Here is a 20,567-nt window from a genome sequence, read left to right on the forward strand (position 1 = left end):
TACTTAAATTTAAGAAGGGACTGGATGCCTTTCTTGAAAAGTATAATGTTACAGGGTATATACACTAGATTCCTTGATAGGGTGTTGATCCAGGGAACTAGTCTAGTTGCCGTATGTGGAGTTGGGAAGGAATATTTTTCCCCAATGTGGAGCCTACTCTTTGCCGCATGGGTTTTTTTTTGCCTTCCTCTGGATCAACATGTTAGGGCATGTTAGGTTAGGCTATGGGTTGAACTAGATGGACTTAAAGTCTCCCTTCAACCTTAATAACTATGTTACTTTGTTACTAAGTCCATGTACTTGACATCAAAGTGCCTTTTAACTGTTTCCAATTTTGACATTTTTATCCACATCTCTCTCCATTATACCGAATCTTAAGCAATTCTGAATACTCTCCTGGGATGAACAGAGGCCCATTCCATCAATGCTATATACTATACAAATAATTCAGAGCATATTCCTTTCTCGTGGGCTTCTCTTGGAAATTAAATTCCACTTTATCACAGTATGTGGATTCTTATCCCTTCTCTTTTTGGAAAATCAAGCAACTATCTTATTTTATCTATTCCCTAATTCACATATTCTGGAAGTATGTCATGATGGTTAGTTACTGGAGAGCAATTAAAAGAGTAATATCTAAATTCACTGAGGGAATCACTAGATTTTAGCCCTCTATTCCTGAGGGCTGAACAGAGTAGAGGCAGAGACCTTGATTCCAACAATGTGTCTTATATGGCTCTTTGCTGTAGTTTTGATAAAATCACCATTTCATCAGCAGAAGATTATCACTAGAGGAAAGTAAACCTCTTGCCATATAGTCCTCCATATTCATGAGCTCTGTATAACCCCACTGATTGTCAACTTTTTGTCTATGCACTGTTTGAGTGGGATTATGCAGAGCTCAGAATTCAGATAATTGCTATATCTGAAGCAGATAACACAGTGATATATCAAAAGACTCATAGTCTCTGCCCCTACATCATGCTGCTCTTAGATGGGGTAGCAAAAACCTGCCTGATGACAGAATAGCTGTAAGTATTGCATCCAAGTGCATTCCTGCTATAATTCAAACAGCGTCCCAACAATAAGCTAATAGTTTCAAATAATACAGGAGGTGATGTGAGTGAAGGATCTCAAAGAAATGGCCCACAACATCCATGATGACTTTACTAGGATCACATTTGATCTCCGTACACGAGTGTGTAGAGTATAAGAGGCATTGAAAGGACTCTAATTCCTAGCTCCACATATGTATGCTCTAGTCTTTCTCCCCTTGTTTCTTAACTAACCTCTCCTCCACCCCCTTCCCATGGTGTCCTGTACTCATTGAAGTTACATTCAAATGTCAACATTATAAAACATTTATATAATTGTATATCATACACAATTACAAAATATAGTAGTCTGGTAGTACCTTGATATACCAATGATTTGGTGATCTGTGAAATATTTAAAGCACCACTTCAGCATTTTTTATTGCAACAATGGAGTGGTTTCTAAGGTTTCTTCAACAAGTCATATATTTAGCATTTGCCGCAGAGGCGCAGCTAGGGTTTTGGTTCAGGGGGGGGGACGAAGCTTCTGAGTGGGCCCCTAACCAGATAACCTTGATTACAGCTGGGTGACGAACCCTAATACTGGAGGAGAACCTCAGCAGATGACCGCACTGTTGCTGAAAATAATCTGTATATAAAGACCAACATTGATATTACCGCCATATGGTCCGTGGTAGACACCAGTCCTACATAACACATTACAGATCACAGCACAGTTACAGATAGTTACCGCTGACGTTCTTTCTGATTGAGTCATCAATTTTCACGTCTATTCCATCTGGCCCAGACCAACATGACAACTTCTTCCACCCAGGACTCGTCTGCAGAGAATATAGGAAAGACACATTTCACTTCTCACATTCCATCCCCATCACCATCTATACCCAACCTGCACAAACTCCTCATCCTGCCGATACCCCAATACTGAGCCGCTGCTGCCGTATGTGTCCCTATTACTGCACCTGATACTCCAATACTGAGCCGCTGCTGCCATATGTGTCCCTATTACTGCACCTGATACCCCAATACTGAGCCGCTGCTACCGTATTTGTCCCTATTACTACACCTGATACCCCAATACAGAGCTGCTGCTGCCATATGTGTCCCTATTACTGCACCTACTGTGTTGTTCTCTATGCTCTCTAAATTCTAAAGCAACTCTCTATAATATAGTAATGCCAGGTGCAAGTGCCCTAGAAAACAGTGCCCATATTTTGCCACCTAGAAAGTAATATGGCCCTGTGTGCCCCAGTCACAGAAACCTGAGTTCCCCTATAACAATAAGTGCCCACTTAACATTGAATAATGTCCCGAGTCTCCCCCCTGCACAGCTCCCCTATACACAGTATGATGCTCTCTTATACACAGTATGATGCCCCCTCACTGTATAGTACCACCCATACAGTATACTGGCCTCTTAGTAGCCCCCAAGCTGTTTGATGGCTCCAACACTGTATGATGGCCCCTTCACTGCAATCCCCACACTGTACGATGGCCTCCTCACTGTAATCTCCACACTGTATGATGGCCCCCTAGATAGCCTCCATAAAATATAATGCACCAGATAGTCCTCAATATCGCCATAGAACTCCATATAGTATAATTCACTCCCCATAGGCCTACTCTATACTGTATAATGCACCCCCATAGGCAAACTCTATAGTACAAGGCAGCACCCATAGGCAGACTCTATATCATAAAGCAGCACCCCCCACAGACAGACTCTGTAGTATAAGGCATCACCCCCCACAGGCAGACTCTGTAGTAAAAGGCAGCACCCACTCTTCCCCAGGCAGACTCTGTAGTTTAAGGCAGCACCCTCCTTCCCCAGGCAGACTCTGTAGTAGAAGGAAGCACCCCTCTTCCACAGGCAGACTCTGTAGTATAAGGCAGCACCCCCCCCACAGGCAGACTCTGCAGTATAAGGCAGCACACACCCTCTTCCCCAGGCAGACTCTGCAGTATAAGGAAACACCCCCCTTCCCTAGGCAGACTCTGTAATATAAGGCAGCACCCCACTTCCCCAGGCAGAAACTGTAGTATAAGGCAGCACCCCCCCACAGGCAGACTCTGTAGTATAAGGCAGCACACACCCCCTTCCCCAGGCAGACTGTAGTAAAAGGCAGCACCCCCATAAAGAAAACCATAAATACTCACCTCTCTTCTTCCTGGTTCCTGTGCTGCTCCCTGCTCCTGCTCACCTCCAGACTGCGGGCGCCGGGCAGTGACATCATCGTGCCCCCTGTCAGTGTCAGCGTCGGTGACCTCAGATGCTGACAGGGTGATAATCCCTCATCAATGCGGTCAACTGCATCCACTAAATGCCAACACAGCTGACCCTGTGATGATGGGTGGGGGGGTCCACTGCTGGCACTGGGGCCCCCCACCTGGTCTGGGGCCCCATAGTGGCCGGCGGCAGAGCAGGGAGATCTGCTTGCACCGATACAGTTACAATAGCGCAGCTCTGGGTGGGCCCCCTCTGAGCACCTGGCCAGGGTGCCTGCACCCTCTGCCCCCCCAGTAGCTACGCTACTGATTCGCCACCTTCTGCTGTTACCAACACTGCTCCCACTAGTCTACAGCAGTTTGTGACCCGCAGAATCACTCCAGTATTAGCTTAGTGAGCTGGAAGTAATTTTTCACTGAAAGTCTATGAAAGCCTCGTTCTGACTCTCATAGACTTTCATTGAGAGCTTGTGACCGTTACTTCTGCCTTCTGTCCAGTCAGAAGTTTTGGTCACAAAGCAGCAGAGCGCGAGCAGAGCGACCCAGGGAACAGGTGATGACTACTGTTGAGCGATACCTTCCGATATTCAAAAGTATCGGTATCGGATTGGATCGGCCGATATCCCAAAAATATCAGATATCGCCGATACCGATACCTGATACCAATACAAGTCAATGGGACACAAATATCGGAAGGTATCCTGGATGGTTCCCAGGGTCTGAAGGAGAGGAAACTCTCCTTCAGGCCCTGGGATCCATATTCATGTAAAAAATAAAGAATAAAAATTAAAAATATGGATATACTCACCCCTCCGGCGGACCCTGGACCTTAGCGGTGCAACCGGCAGCCTCCGTTCCTAAGAATGCAGTGAGTGAAGGACCTTTGATGACGTCGCAGTCACGTGAGCGGTCACATGAGCGGTCACGCGACCAATCACAAGACCGCGACGTCATCGCAGGTCCTGTACACTCACTGCATTCTTAGGAACGGAGGCTGCCGGTTGCAACGCTAAGGTCTAGGGTCCACCGGAGGGGTGAGTATATCCATATTTTTTATTTGTATTCTTTATTTTTTACATGAATATGGATCCCAGGGCCTGAAGGAGAGTCTCCTCTCCTCCAGACCCTGGGAACCACACACTGGGAACTTCCGATTCCAATTTCCGATATCACAAAAATATACGAACTCGGTATCGGAATTCTGATACAGCGAATATCGGCCGATACCCGATATTTGCAGTATCGGAATGCTAAACACTAGTGATGACTGAAGGTGGTGAGCGTAATATTACATTAGTGGCACTACTCTAGGGCTTCAATAAAAAAAAACTGGAGTGGTGCTCAAATGGATATTACTTTCTTACTTTCATTGATATATTATACTGCTACACTAAATGTTTGTTAGTAGAAATTGACTGGACTGTCATAGTGTAAACTGGGAAAATGTATACAGAAATGGTGTTGTGTGGGTATTCATTTGACAAACTGTCTCACAAAACCCAGAACACGATGTGAATGTAGCCAAAATTTTAATTTGCATTGCTCCATCGGCAGTAAACAATCTAACACTGCAGTCTATGCTGTTATGTATTATTAGATGGGAATGTGAATCTAAATAATTTAGAGATTTTCCATTTTGTATCCTCATCAGATCATTCTCTGGATCACTGTAGTGCTTCCAATTTTAACAACTTGGCTTTTGAATTTAACAATATTCATGACCTGTTTATTAGCCCTGGTGAAAGATAACTGGCCAATGTTGACTGTGTCTGTCCACCAGAGAGTAAGTCTTCTTTCATAGGAATTACTAGGTTAAGTAAATATGTACCACACAGTCAAGATAATGCAAGCTGTGGATTTGGATTCTGAGCAGATCATTTCTTCAAATATAATATTATATTTCTGGCATCATAAAGTTGATTTTTGCATTTTCTATAAATCTAATCCTAGAAATCAAATGTAAACATAAGGACTTTACTATAGTAACTATAGTGCAGCCTATGTAAATGATTAAGTAATGCAAACATCTCATAGTATAGGTTATGAACTAATGTTTAACCTCCAGCTGTCAGTTTCTTGACATTGTTAAAAATATAATGCTAGAAAAACATAAATACAAGAATGAAGAATTGTCACACATGATTAATGAGTTTCTTAATGTCTACTTCATGTTGTATATTTACACAAAATGCATTTTTAGATCCCACGTAAGAAGCTGGAAGTAAACTTGTTAAATTCATTTACAGCCATGAGCTAAAAGCTCTCGCCATGCATAAAATATACTAGCTAAGAGGATTTCTGACAGGAAGTTATTACAGTTTCGAATCTTAAATAATATACTTAAAAATAAATGAAACAGATTGGACACTAACGGAAACGGCTTAATGTGTAGATATAATCAACAACATCACTCGTGGGATCACCTGTTATTATAATATGAAATGATAGAAGAGTTTGAGAGTGACCCAAGACAACAGGTTCCAGGTGGAGTTTGGCCCCACAAGTAGTTGGAAAAGTTGACAAAATTGAAAAATGGATTTGTTTTTGGTGCATGAATCAACATATGATGGCAGTCAACTAATAATTTCTGCTTTTGATTAATTCACATTATTACAGTAAAAGAAGAGCACTCTACTTGCATATAACACCAACTGAATGATGGAACTGCACAGAAATATAGAGAAGAATAGGAAGGTTGAATGATCGTGTAGGGGTTCAATCTGTACTAAAAAAAAGCCTTCGGCAGTAAGACTCATCTCAGACATAGGTATCCAGAGTTTGGATATAAAACTTCACCAATTTATTATTACAGCTCAAAAAGTTCCTGGTACATTAAAAATATTGCATTAAGGCAAAAACCCACCCATTTCTTACATAGAACTCTCCTTAGTCATGGTAAGACACAATCGCCAAAAACTGTTATCAGACCAGTGCACAGACCTGTTAGTGGCTGAATGGAATCAAACATATGCTCTGGACCTTTCTGTTCTATTACAAATGAATTATCAATTGTCTATGGCGATGTGTAATTTTCTTGAAATTATAAAAACAAGAAAGGTACCACAAGCCAAACGGTTGATGAATTGAAGGCATTTATTTGTTCACTTCTGTGGCGCTGCAATAAAATTAAATACGGTAAATGGAAACTGGAATTACAGCTCAGCCCATTCAGGTTGCTGTACCAGAGTTAGCCATATTCATATCAACATTGCTGTGCCAATCACTACTACTAGAGATGAGAGGAACTGACAAAATTACTCATATCAACATTACTATGCCAATCACTATTACTAGGGATGAGCGAAGCTGACAAAATTTCATATTCTCCAAATGGTGCAAATTTTCCAGAGAAATTCAATTAGCAGCAAAGTTATTCTCTGCAAATTTAACCCCTTTTCTGCCATTGGACGGAATAGCAATGCGGTAATTCTGCTACATGGGATTGCACTTTTTTGCAATTTCACCGCACTTGGAATTGTTTTTCCATTTTCTAGTACACGACATGGTAAAACCAATGATGTCGTTTAAAAGTACAACTCATCCTGCAAAAAATCAGCCCTCACATGGCCATATTGAAGGAAAAATAAGAAAGTTATGGCTCTGGGAAGGAGGGGAGCGAAAAATGAAAACGCAAAACCGAAAAAAGCTCCAGGGGTTAAGGGGCTAATGACCTTTATTATGCACAGGGATCTCTTTCCACAACCCAGAGCATAAAAAATGTCAGATGTTCAAAATAAAAAATGTATACTAACCTTATTGCTCACCTCTGCGGCCCCTGCACTCCTCACCTTCCCCGTCCAGTCCTTGGCTCATTTTCTTATCACACCTACTGAGTGCTGAATACCTGGGCTTTTTCACGTTAGGCCAGGACTTCAGACTTTGATGAGGCCTGGGATGTTTCTATGTAAGTGTGCATAAGGTCAATACATCACAATGTCATGATCTGACAACTTTGGTCTGGACCTTGCACATTCAGGCGCAGAAGTGTCCCCAGGCCTCTTCATTCTAAGCCAGGACAGCAATGATATAAAGATACACCGAGGACCTGATGGACAGTGTTGCAGAGCATAGGGACTACAGACTTGAGCAGTAAGAGGAGTGTGTTTTTTTTTTAAATCTTCTGATAGCGCTTCACATTTCAGCAAAATGATGACCACCATTTTGCTGAATCTGCACAGATGCGAATTACAAACAATTTGCGTTTTGGTGATTGTGAATTTTTGCAATATTTGAGTAGAATTCAATTCCACTCAAAGATATTTCCTCATCTCTAACTACTGTCTCAGCATTCTGATATGTGGGACCTGTCTGCAATCATATTCCAAATAAGAAATCCACCCAACCCCAGCTGTCCCTTTGCTTTTTGACTTTTGGTGAAGAATCAAGATTTACCATATACAGTACACAAACGCTATATTAAATATGATTTTGAAAATTCCACAATATTTCTATAGAGAGCATTACGGAATACAATAAATTTTAGGATAATATCTTCCTTAGCTATTCTTTACAATTGCTCATATTTTTATAGAACTTTTTTAATTGGAAGTAAACAAAATAAAAACATTGTCAGTAAATCAGCTGTACTTTACATGTGTAAAATTTCTTAGTTCAGGGCAGGTATGTAACCATAACACATTTAAGATGAAGAAGTATATGCATATGTAATTAAGGTGAGTATATTGCAATAAAAGATACATAGATGGTAAATGAATTTAGAAAATTAAAAAACAAGGATTCAAAAACTGAAACCTCAATAATGTTAAAGCTGCTCAATTTCACCAAAGCATTAAATTTCATATCATATGCTGACTTCGAGGCAAATGCTACCAACTATCTACTCGGAAAATACTAACTGTCCATAACATTATGACTAGTGATGATCGAATAGTGAAATATTAGGATTCGGGAAAATCAGCAGCCGAATATTTTTCTGCTGGACCCAACAAACAGGTCTGGGGGCATGTGAAAAAAGCTGAAATGGATGGGAAAGAACTAACACTAAATGGGAACAGCATGGAGAAGATGCCTTCATGCCTTTCTTACTCACATATGGTATCTGAGAATAATGATGTCAGACTATTAAGCTGTTTTTACGGATTTTTAAAAAGACCTACCAAACCAAACCTCATTTTTTTGTAAAATTAAAAATACTAAAAAACATTTTTTCCTTCATAATTACATGTACATAACGCAAAATTAAAAACAAAATTATACCTCCCCTTTAGCATATGTTCACACGGAGCGCTTTGGCTTTAGTTTTCCTTTAACATTTGTGAGGGCTCTCACTCCTACATTTGGGAGGTCCCTCCCTCATGCCAAATAGTTAGCAATACATATACATATAGTGGAACACATATTCCCCATCCCTTTACAATGCCATTTCAAACATGCCCATTTCAATTTTGGGCTTTTCCCACCTCCACCACCATGTCCACTTCCATGTCATTATGCAGCCCTTGCTTACAATTTGCAGAGTGCCAGCATGTGCCATGAAACCTGAGCTTGGTAAGGGCTCTCAGGTGGCCCTGTATCATACGTTTGGGAGAATTCTTACTCCTACATTTGGGAGGTCCCCCCTCATGCCAAATAGATAGCAAGATAGTGGAATACATATTCCCATCCCTTTTACAATGCCATTTCAAACATGCCCATTTGAATTTTGGGCTTCACCTGACACCACCACCACTACATCCACCGCCATCTTATTATGCAGCCCTCGCTTCACATTTTCAGAGAGCCAGGAGCTGTGAAACCTGTGTTTTCTAGGGTCAACAGTTCATTTTTTCTACCGTGTTTCAATGTAACAACTGTTATAGCGGGTGATGCCGCTGTAAGGTGAATATAATACAGAAGTTGGGTGAGCTGTATGATCAATGTCAGAAAATTGGATTCTACCAGACATCAAAAGTAGGGTTGAGCGAAACGGGTCGGCCATTTTCAGAAGTCGCCGACTTTTGGCAAAGTCGGGTTTCATGAAACCCGACCCCTGTGTGGGGTCGGCCATGAGGTCGGCGATCTTCTGAATCTGGTATCAGAATTCCGATACCGAGTTCCGATATGTTTGCGATATCGGAAATCTGTATCGGAATCCATATTTAAGTGTAAAATATAGAATCAGAATAAAAAATATTGATATACTCACCCTCGGACGCGCCCTGGTACTAACTGGCAGCCTTCCTTCCTAAGAATGAGCGTGTGAATGACCTGCGGTGACGTCGCGGCTTGTGATTGGTCGCCTGAGCGGTCACATGGGCGGCCGCGACCAATCACAAGCCGTGACGTCATCTAAGGCCCTTCACGCGCTCATTCTTAGGAAGGAAGGCTGCCGGAAAGAAGCCGAGGGTGAGTATATTCCTATTAGGTATATACTCACCCTCGGACGCGCCCTGCTTCTTTCCGGCAGCCTTCCTTCTTAAGAATGAGCGCGTGAAGGGCCTTAGATGACGTCACGGCTTGTGATTGGTCGCGGTCGCCCATGTGACCGCTCACGCGACCAATCACAAGCCGTGACGTCACCGCAGGTCATTCACGCGCTCATTCTTAGGAAGTAAGGCTGCCAGTTAGTACCAGGGCGCGTCCGAGGGTGAGTATATCAATATTTTTTATTTTGATTCTTTATTTTACACTTAAATATGGATCCCAGGGCCTGAAGGAGAGTTTCCTCTCCTTCAGACCCTGGGAACCATAGTATCCCATTGCACTGCATTGGGTTTCGTGTTTCGGCCGACCCCGACCCCGACTTTTTTATAGGATCGGCCGATTTCACTCGACCCGACTTTTGAGAAAGTCGGGTTTCGTGAAACCCGACCCGATCCTATAAAAATAAAAGTCGCTCAACCCTAATCAAAAGCATTAGAATTAAATTCAGAATACAGTGTATGTAAATGAGGGCCTCTATTGTTAGTCTATCAGGCCTGAAACCCATGTCAGAAACATGTACAAGTCTCATTTTACTTGGAAGCAGCCTCCTCAAGGGAAAGAGACAGGAGTGCCATTGACAAATCTGCACCAGCCTACCCACTTCTCTGGAAACTACCCAACCAGACAGATTGTATCTTTTGCATGGTTTTGAGCAACAATGGAATAATTACAGGATATGTCCTAGAGAGTGTCGAGGTCTGTGCAGTGTATTGCTCAGGTAAAGACCTTAGCATGTTCCAATATGTGTAAGGCTGCAGCCTGAATATGTACGTAGAGCGTAATAACCCAGTCTCTTAGACGTGCTTAAAATATACATAAACTGGCAAATCCCGCACCACCATTTTTTTGTTAGGACCCAAATTTAGAAAATGTAAGGGAAGCAACAGCTTAATAAAGAGACAGAAGTCTCATTTATAATCCTGGAAAACTTAGCATTGATCTTTGTCCAGCTCTGGACAATGTAAATTGCTAACGAATATGTATGTACTATCTAATAATTTGTTGTGTCACAACTGCAGGTTGTGGACAGGAAGCATCAGTGCCTCCTTCCTGAACAGCAGATTGGGAAGCGTGTAACACAGGGGAAGGGCCAGTGGTTTCACCGTCAGGTATAGATTTTGTACCCTGGCACCTACTGGGTTGTTGCATATATGAGGAGTATATGGCATATGCTAACAGAGGTATTATGTCAAATTTCCCCTCTATAAAGAGATGCATTGGTAACATTTTTGAGCTAGCATCATATATATAGAGCATGTTTCATTGCTCATATTATTATTCAGTGTAACGCTAAAACCTGAAGAATTGTGTGAAGCATATTAATGCATTCATGTTCCAAAATGTCCAAGTGCAGACCCAATAATCAACATCAGGCTACCAGATACATGCTTAAAGAGACAGTGAGAAGGGCAGTACAATAAAAAATTATAATAATAGAATATATAAAGTTTGAGAGTAGAAATTTGACCTTTGCACAATGTACAAAGGTTTCAAAAAATCACTCCAAGACCTGCTGGAAGACGCCGTGATGGGGACATCACAATACACTTAGCAGTTATTACAAGAAGTAGAGTTAGAGAGTACAATTTTCACCATTGTACAATGTGCAAAAGCTTCAAAAAATTAGCCAAGGGGTCTATCTCAGACCAGCTGAAAGACGCCATCATGGGGACAGCACAATACACAGCAGGTTAGGATTTTTGCCTTTTATTGTTCTTTTCCATTGTAGGTATTTTATAATACTTTGCCATGCTGATTATGTGTGTGAGTTGGTTGTTATCAGATTACTGCATCATGACTAAACACATTCTAAACACATTCTAGCAATTAAAGGCAAAAGGCAAATTAAATACAAAACATTAACCCTTCTATATCACACTGAAAGAGGCCGTGATGGGGACCTCACAATTCATTTAGCAGTAGTGTTGAGCATTCCGATACTGCAACTATCGGGTATCGGCCGATATTCGCTGTATCGGAATTCCGATACCGAGTTCCGATATTTTTGTGATATCGGAAATCGGAATCGGAAGTTCCTATAAGTTCCCAGGCGTGTGCGGTGCGTATGGTTACCAGGGTCTGGAGGAGAGGAGACTCTCCTTCAGGCCCTGGGATCCATATTCATGTATAAAATAAAGAATAAAAATAAAAAATATGGATATACTCACCCCTCCGACAGACCCTGGACCTCAGCGGTGCTACCGGCAGCCTCCGTTCCTAAGAATGCAGTGAGTGTAGGACCTGCGATGACGTCGCAGCTTGTGATTGGCCGCGTGAGCGGTCACATGAGTGGTCACGCGACCAATCACAAGCCGCGACGTCATCGAAGGTCCTTCACTCTGCATTCTTAGGAACGGAGGCAGACGCTTGCAGCGGTGACAGCCAGGGCTCGTCCGAGGGTGAGTATATCCATATTTTTCATTTTTATTCTTTATTTTTTACATGAATGTGGATCCCAGGGCCTGAAGGAGAGTTTCCTCTCCTTCAGACCCTGGGAACCATCCAGGATCACTTCCGATATTTGTGTCCCATTGACTTGTATTGGTATCGGGTATCGGTATTGGCGATATCCGATATTTTTTGGATATCGGCCGATCCAATCCGATACCGATACTTTCAAATATCGGAAGGTATCGCTCAACACTATTTAGCAGTTATTACAAGAGGTAGAGATGAAGAGTACAAGTTTCACCATTGCACCATTTGTGTAAAGGTTACAAAAAATTAGCCAATGGGTCTCTCTCAGATCAGCTGAAAAATGCAGTGATGGGAACATCACAATACACTTAGCAGTTATTACAAGAGGTAGAGACAGAGAGTACAATTTTCACCATTGCACAATGTGCAAAGGCTTCAAAAAATTACCCAAGGGGTCTATCTCAGACCAGCTGAAAGATGCCATCATGGGGACATCACAATACACTTTGCAGTTATTACAAGGGGTAGAGAGAGAGAGAGAGAGAGAGAGAGTACAAGTTTCACCATTGCACAATGTGCAAAGGTTATAAAAAATAGTCAATGGGTCTCTCTCAGACCAGCTGAAAGATGGTGTGATGGAGACATCACAATACACTTTGCAGTTATTACAAGGTGGCTCAGTGGTTAGCACTGCAGCCTTGCAGCACTGGAGTCCTGGGTTCAAATCCCACCAAGGACAACATCTGCAAGGAGTTTGTATGTTCTCCCAATGTTTGCATGGGTTTCCTCCTGGTTCTCTGGTTTCCTCCCACAATCCAAAGTCATACTGATAGGGAATTTAGATTGTGAGCCCCATTGGTGACAGCAATGATAATGTGGTCAAACTGTAATGCGCTGCGGAATATGCTTGCACTATATAAAAAAATAAAGAATAAATATTTAGACTAGAAATTTGACCATTGCACAATGTACAAAGGTTTCCAAAAATTACCCCAAGGGTTCTGTGTCATACACGCTGAAAGATGCCATGGTGTGGACCTCACAATACATTTAGCAGTTATTGCAAGAGGTAGAGATAGAGAGTACAAGTTTCACCATTGCACAATGTGTAAAGGTTTCAAAAAATTAGCCAATGGGTCTGTCTCCGATCAGCTGAAAGATGCCGTGATGGGGACATCACAATACACTTAGCAGTTATTACAAGAGGGAGAGATAGAGTACAATTTTCACCATTGCACAATGTGCAAAGATTTCAAAAAGTACAAAACATTACCCACGTGGGGTATACGTGTAGGAACACTCAGAACTTGTTGCTGAAGCAGGAGGAGGAGGTGATTTCCTGAACAAAATGGTTTTGGATGGTAAGGGATGGATGTTAAGACAACTTAAAAAAACCCATTTGACCTGCATTTACATAACATTGCTGTCATCCGTAAGACTTACAAAGTCAGAGGAAATCCAGCCCTTCAATTTTAGAAGAGTCAGCCTGTCTGCATTTTCCGTTGACAGACATGTGCGTCTATCAGTTATGATTGCACCTGTTGAACTAAACACCCGCTCAGACAACACACTCGCGGCAGGGCATGGCAGCACCTCCAAATCATACAAGGAGAGGTCAGGCCAAGTGTGCAGCTTGATCAAGCAATAGTTAAAGGGCACAGAAGAATCAGGAAGGATGCTGGTATGGTCACTTAATTAGTCCTTCACCATCTTGGTCAACTTGTCCCTCCTCGTCACAGTTACACCCACAGATAGCCCTTGCTGATGGGACGGTCTCAGGAAAATGGCCCAGTTGGTAGACATTCTCCCCCTTATTTGTACCTGCTGTGCATTGCCCCCCTGTAAATCTTGTGGTTCAAAGGAGACGGTACCTCTGACAGCTGCGTTGTCTAAGGGCAATCTTTTTAGCAAATCTTCCACTACGGTCCCCTGGCATGCATGCACTGAAAATGGCATGTCTGCCTCCAACAATAGAGAAGCAAATTAGAGAAGAACACTAACCAACCTCTTCTCCTCAAAACGCATAACCTCCTCCTCCTCCTCTTCAGGCCATCCATGCTGGAGAGGCATGAAGCTGAGATTGGGAGTCCCCTCTGTAGCGCAAAGCAAAAACTCCTGTTCTTGGGCTTTGTGGTATCAGCCACTGTACAATCTTGCTCCATTGCCACCTGCTCAGCATTCAAAGCTTTCTCTTTCAGATTCTTCAGCAAACATGTTAATAGACAGAGCATCAGGATGGTTACACTGATAATGGCGTCATCAGTGCTCACAATCTTGGTGCAGTACTCAAAGAACCTCACATTGGTCAGCGATCCACAACCATTTGGCAGTTTCTATGTAGGGGCTGTGTTACTTTGATGGGCATTAGGAAGCTGGAATTCAGAGACTTCCCTCTGCTGCTCATTGAGCCTTGCCAACATATGGAAGGTCGAATTCTAGCTTGTGGGCAGGTCACAAATCAGTCGATGACAAGGCAAATTAAAGCTCTGCTGCAATGAAGCTAGATGTGGGAAAACCTGAGTTGACCTTTAAAAATGTGTGTTGACATGCAGTACCTTGGCAAGTAGGTCAGGCAGGTCAGGGTGTCATGATTCTCAATGGCGAGAGAACATAGCCCAGCATATATGAGAACTAGCTCTTGGAAGATGGAAACTATACTGACCATGAACTAAACCTGCCGCACAACTAGAAGTGGCCGGGTAGCATGCCTACGTTTTTTAACCCTAGATGCCCAGCGCCAGCCGGAGAACTACCTAATCCTAGCAGAGGAAAAGACAGTCCTGGCTCACCTCTAGAGAAATTTTCCCAAAAGGCAGACAGAGGCCCCCACATATATTGGCGGTGATTTTAGATGAAATGACAAACGTAGTATGAAAATAGGTTTAGCAAAATCGAGGTCCGCTTTCTAGATAGCAGGAAGACAGAAAGGACACTTTCATGGTCAGCAGAAAACCCTAACAAAACACCATCCAGAAATTCCTTTAAGACTCTAGCATTAACTCATAACACCAGAGTGGCAATTTCCGATCACAAGAGCTTTCCAGACACAGTAACGAAACAGCAGCTGTGAACAGGAACAAAATGCAAAAACACACAAGGACAAAAGTCCAACTTAGCTGGGAGTTGTCTAGTAGCAGGAACAAGCACAGAAGGCTTCTGATTACATTGTTGACCGGCAAGAAACTGACAGAGGAGCAAGGTTATATAGCGACTCCCACATCCTGATAGGAGCAGGTGAACAGAGGGGATGATGCACACAAGTTCAATTCCACAAGTGGCCACCGGGGGAGCCCAGAATCCAATTTCACAACATCAGGGTATGTTTTTAAAAAACACTATACAACCAAGTTCAGCACGTGGGCAATGCATGGAACGTTTACCAGCTTGCCGAACTTTAATACGGCCACCAATTTATGCCCATTATCGCACAACACCAGACCTAGTTGAAGTTTCAATGGGGAGAGCCACTAATTGGTCTGTTCTTTTATCCCTTTCAACAGCTCCACTGCGTTGTGAGGTTTATCACCTAAACAGATGAGCTTCAGCAGAGCGTGCTGCCACTTCACCAAGGCAGTGCTGCAGATTTCCCAGCTGGGGAGTGATGGGGAGGCTAGTTCTGCTGGGGGTGAAGAGGAGAAGGAGAGACAAGAACTGGAATTCGAGGAGACTGAAACCCTGATGGAAGTTGGGCCTGCTATTCTTGGTATGGGTAAGATGTGTGATGTCCCAGCCTCTGACTCTGTCCCTGTTATGACCCCAGTGGACAGGGTCTCAGAGGAACGTGTAAGTCTGCGAGATTCAAAAATCCAGCTCATAGGGCTGTGGTAACTGGGTTGACCAAATAGCTACTCCTAACGCCAACACTAGAAGTAGCCGGGGATCATGCCTACGGTGATCGCTAGATGACTCGCGCCAGCCGGAGAATCTAACTACCCCTAGGAGAAGAAAACAAAGACCTCTCTTGCCTCCAGAGAAAGGGACCCCAAAGCAAGATACAAGCCCCCCACAAATAATAACGGTGAGGTAAGAGGAAATGACAAACACAGAAATGAACCAGGTTCAGCAAAGAGAGGCCAGCTTACTAATAGCAGAATATAGCAAGATAACTTATCTGGTCAACAAAAACCCTATAAAAATCCACGCTGGAGATTCAAGAACCCCCGAACCGTCTAACGGTCCGGGGGGAGAACACCAGCCCCCTAGAGCTTCCAGCAAAGGTCAGGATACAGATTGGAACAAGCTGGACAAAAATACCAAACAAAACAAAAGCAAAAAGCACGGAAGCAGACTTAGCTTGAAATACAGGAACCAGGATCATAGGACAAGAGCACAACAGATTAGCTCTGATTTCAACGATGCCAGGCATTGAACTGAAGGTCCAGGGAGCTTATATAGCAACGCCCCTGAACTAACGGCCCAGGTGAGGATATAGGAAAAGACAGAAGCTCCAGAGTCAAATCACTAATGACCACTAGAGGGAGCAAAAAGCAAAATCACAACAGTACCCCCCCCTTAGTGAGGGGTCACCGAACCCTCACCACGACCACCAGGGCGATCAGGACGAGCGGCGTGAAAGGCATGAACTAAATCGGCCGCATGAACATCAGAGGCGACCACCCAGGAATTATCTTCCTGACCATAGCCCTTCCACTTGACCAGGTACTGAAGCCTCCGCCTGGAGAGACGAGAATCCAAGATCTTCTCCACCACGTACTCCAACTCGCCCTCGACCAACACCGGAGCAGGAGGCTCAGCAGAAGGAACCACAGGCACAACGTACCGCCGCAACAAGGACCTATGAAACACGTTGTGGATAGCAAACGACACAGGAAGATCCAGGCGAAAGGATACAGGATTAAGGATTTCCAATATCTTGTAAGGACCAATAAAACGAGGTTTAAATTTGGGAGAGGAAACCTTCATAGGAACAAAGCGGGAAGAAAGCCACACCAAATCCCCAACACGTAGTCGGGGACCCACACCGCGGCGGCGGTTTGCAAAGCGCTGAGCCCTCTCCTGTGACAACTTCAAGTTGTCCACCACAAGATTCCAGATCCGCTGCAACCTATCCACCACAGAATCCACCCCAGGGCAGTCAAAAGGTTCCACATGACCCGAAGAAAAACGAGGGTGGAAACCAGAGTTGCAGAAAAACGGCGAAACCAAGGTGGCGGAACTAGCCCGATTATTAAGGGCAAACTCAGCCAACGGCAAGAAGGTCACCCAATCGTCCTGATCAGCAGAGACAAAGCACCTCAAATAAGCCTCCAAAGTCTGATTAGTTCGCTCCGTCTGTTCATTAGTCTGAGGATGGAAAGCAGATGAAAACGACAAGTCAATGCCCATCCTACTACAAAAGGATCGCCAGAATCTGGAAACGAACTGGGATCCTCTGTCTGACACAATATTCTCAGGGATGCCGTGCAAACGAACCACGTTCTGGAAAAACACAGGAACCAGATCGGAAGAGGAAGGCAGCTTAGGCAAAGGAACCAAATGGACCATCTTGGAGAAGCGATCACATATCACCCAGATAACAGACATGCCTTGAGACACCGGAAGATCAGAAATTAAATCCATGGAGATATGTGTCCAAGGTCTCTTAGGGACAGGCAAGAGCAAGAGCAACCGCGCTGGCACGAGAACAGCAAGGCTTAGCTCGAGCACAAGTCCCACAGGACTGTACAAATGACCGCACATCCCTAGACAAGGAAGGCCACCAAAAGGATCTGGCCACCAGATCTCTGGTGCCAAAAATTCCTGGGTGACCTGCCAACACCGAGGAATGAACCTCGGAAATGACTCTGCTGGTCCACTTATCAGGCACAAACAGTCTGTCAGGTGGACAAGAATCAGGCCTATCAGCCTGAAATCTCTGCAACACACGTCGCAGATCTGGAGAAATAGCTGACAAGATAATACCATCCTTAAGAATACCAACAGGTTCAGCGACTCCAGGAGCATCAGGCACAAAGCTCCTGGAAAGAGCATCGGCCTTCACATTTTTTGAACCTGGTAAATACGAGACAACAAAGTCAAAACGGGAAAAAAACAATGACCAGCGGGCCTGTCTAGGATTCAGGCGTTTAGCAGACTCGAGATACATCAGATTTTTGTGATCAGTCAAGACCACCACACGATGCTTAGCACCCTCGAGCCAATGACGCCACTCCTCAAATGCCCATTTCATGGCCAACAACTCCCGATTGCCCACATCATAATTTCGCTCCGCAGGCGAAAACTTCCTAGAGAAAAAGGCGCAAGGTCTCATAACAGAGCAATCAGGGCCTCTCTGCGACAAAACGGCCCCTGCTCCAATCTCTGAAGCATCCACCTCAACCTGAAAGGGAAGCGAGACATCAGGCTGGCACAAAACAGGCGCCGAAGTAAACCGACGTTTCAACTCCTGGAAAGCCTCCACGGCAGCAGGAGCCCAATTAACCACATCGGAGCCCTTCTTGGTCATATCCGTCAAAGGTTTCACAATGCTAGAAAAGTTAGCGATAAAACGACGGTAGAAGTTAGCGAAACCCAAGAACTTCTGAAGACTCTTAACTGACGAGGGCTGAGTCCAATCAAGAATAGCTCGGACCTTCACTGGGTCCATCTCCACAGCAGAAGGGGAAAAAATGAACCCCAAAAAGGGAACCTTCTGTACACCAAAAAGACACTTTGAGCCCTTGACAAACAAAGAATTTTCACGCAAAATTTTAAAGACCATCCTGACCTGCTCCACATGCGAGTCCCAATTATCAGAAAAAAACAGAATATCATCCAGATAAACGATCAAAAATTTATCCAGATAGTTCCGGAAAATGTCATGCATAAAGGACTGAAAAACTGAAGGGGCATTAGAGAGCCCAAAAGGCATCACCAAGTACTCAAAATGACCTTCGGGCGTATTGAATGCGGTTTTCCATTCATCCCCTTGCTTAATGCGCACAAGGTTGTACGCACCACGAAGGTCTATCTTGGTAAACCACTTGGCACCTTTAATCCGGGCAAACAAGTCAGACAACAGCGGCAAAGGATACTGAAATTTGACAGTGATCTTATTTAAAAGCCGATAGTCAATACAAGGCCTCAAAGATCCGTCCTTTTTAGCCACAAAAAAGAATCCCGCACCAAGAGGGGAAGAAGACGGACGGATGTGTCCTTTCTCCAGAGACTCCTTGATATATGAACGCATAGCGGTATGTTCAGGTATCGACAGATTAAACAGTCTTCCCTTAGGAAATTTACTGCCTGGAATCAAATCTATAGCACAGTCACATTCCCTATGAGGAGGCAATGCACTGGACCTGGACTCGCTAAAGACATCCTGATAGTCAGACAAATACTCCGGAACTTCCGAAGGCGTAGAAGAAGCAATAGACACAGGCAGAGAATCCTCATGAATACCACGACAGCCCCAACTAGACACTGACATAGCCTTCCAGTCAAGGACTGGATTATGGGTCTGTAACCATGGCAGCCCCAAAACAACCAAATCATGCATTTTATGTAGAACGAGAAAACGTATCACCTCGCGGTGTTCAGGAGTCATGCACATGGTAACCTGTGTCCAATACTGCGGTTTATTTTCTGCTAATGGCGTAGCATCAGTACCCCTAAGAGGGATAGGATTTTCTAATGGTTCAAGAATAAAACCACAGCGCTTAGCAAATGAGAGATCCATAAGACTCAGGGCAGCACCTGAATCTACAAACGCCATGACAGGATAAGATGACAGTGAGCAAATCAAAGTTACAGACAGAATAAACTTAGGATGCAAATTACCAACGGTGACAGGACTAACAACCTTAGATATACGTACGTTTAGAGCATGCTGAGATAACATGTGTAGAATCACCACAGTAGTAGCACAAGCCATTCCGGCGTCTATGAATTTTCCTCTCATTTCTAGTCAGGATTCTATCACATTGCATCAAATCAGGTGTCCGTTCAGACAACACCATGAGGGAATTTGCGGTTTTTCTATCACATTGCATCACATCAGGTGTCTGTTCAGACAACAACATGAGGGAATTTGCGGTTTTGCGCTCCCGCAACCGCCGGTCAATTTGAATAGCCAGGGACATGGTATCATTCAGACCTGTGGGAATGGGAAAACCCACCATAACATTCTTAATGGCCTCAGAAAGGCCATTTCTAAAATTAGCGGCCAGTGCACACTCGTTCCAATGTGTCAGCACGGACCATTTCCGAAATTTTTGGCAATACACCTCAGCCTCGTCCTGGCCCTGAGACATAGCCAGCAAGGCTTTCTCTGCCTGAATCTCAAGATTGGGTTCCTCATAAAGTAAACCGAGCGCCAGAAAAAACGCATCAATATCAGCCAATGCCGGATCTCCTGGCGCCAACGAAAAAGCCCAATCTTGAGGGTCACCCCGTAAGAATGAAATAACAATTTTTACTTGTTGAGCAGAGTCTCCAGACGAACAA

This window comes from Ranitomeya variabilis, chromosome 3 (assembly GCF_051348905.1).
Source record: "Ranitomeya variabilis isolate aRanVar5 chromosome 3, aRanVar5.hap1, whole genome shotgun sequence".
Taxonomy (NCBI): domain Eukaryota; kingdom Metazoa; phylum Chordata; class Amphibia; order Anura; family Dendrobatidae; genus Ranitomeya; species Ranitomeya variabilis.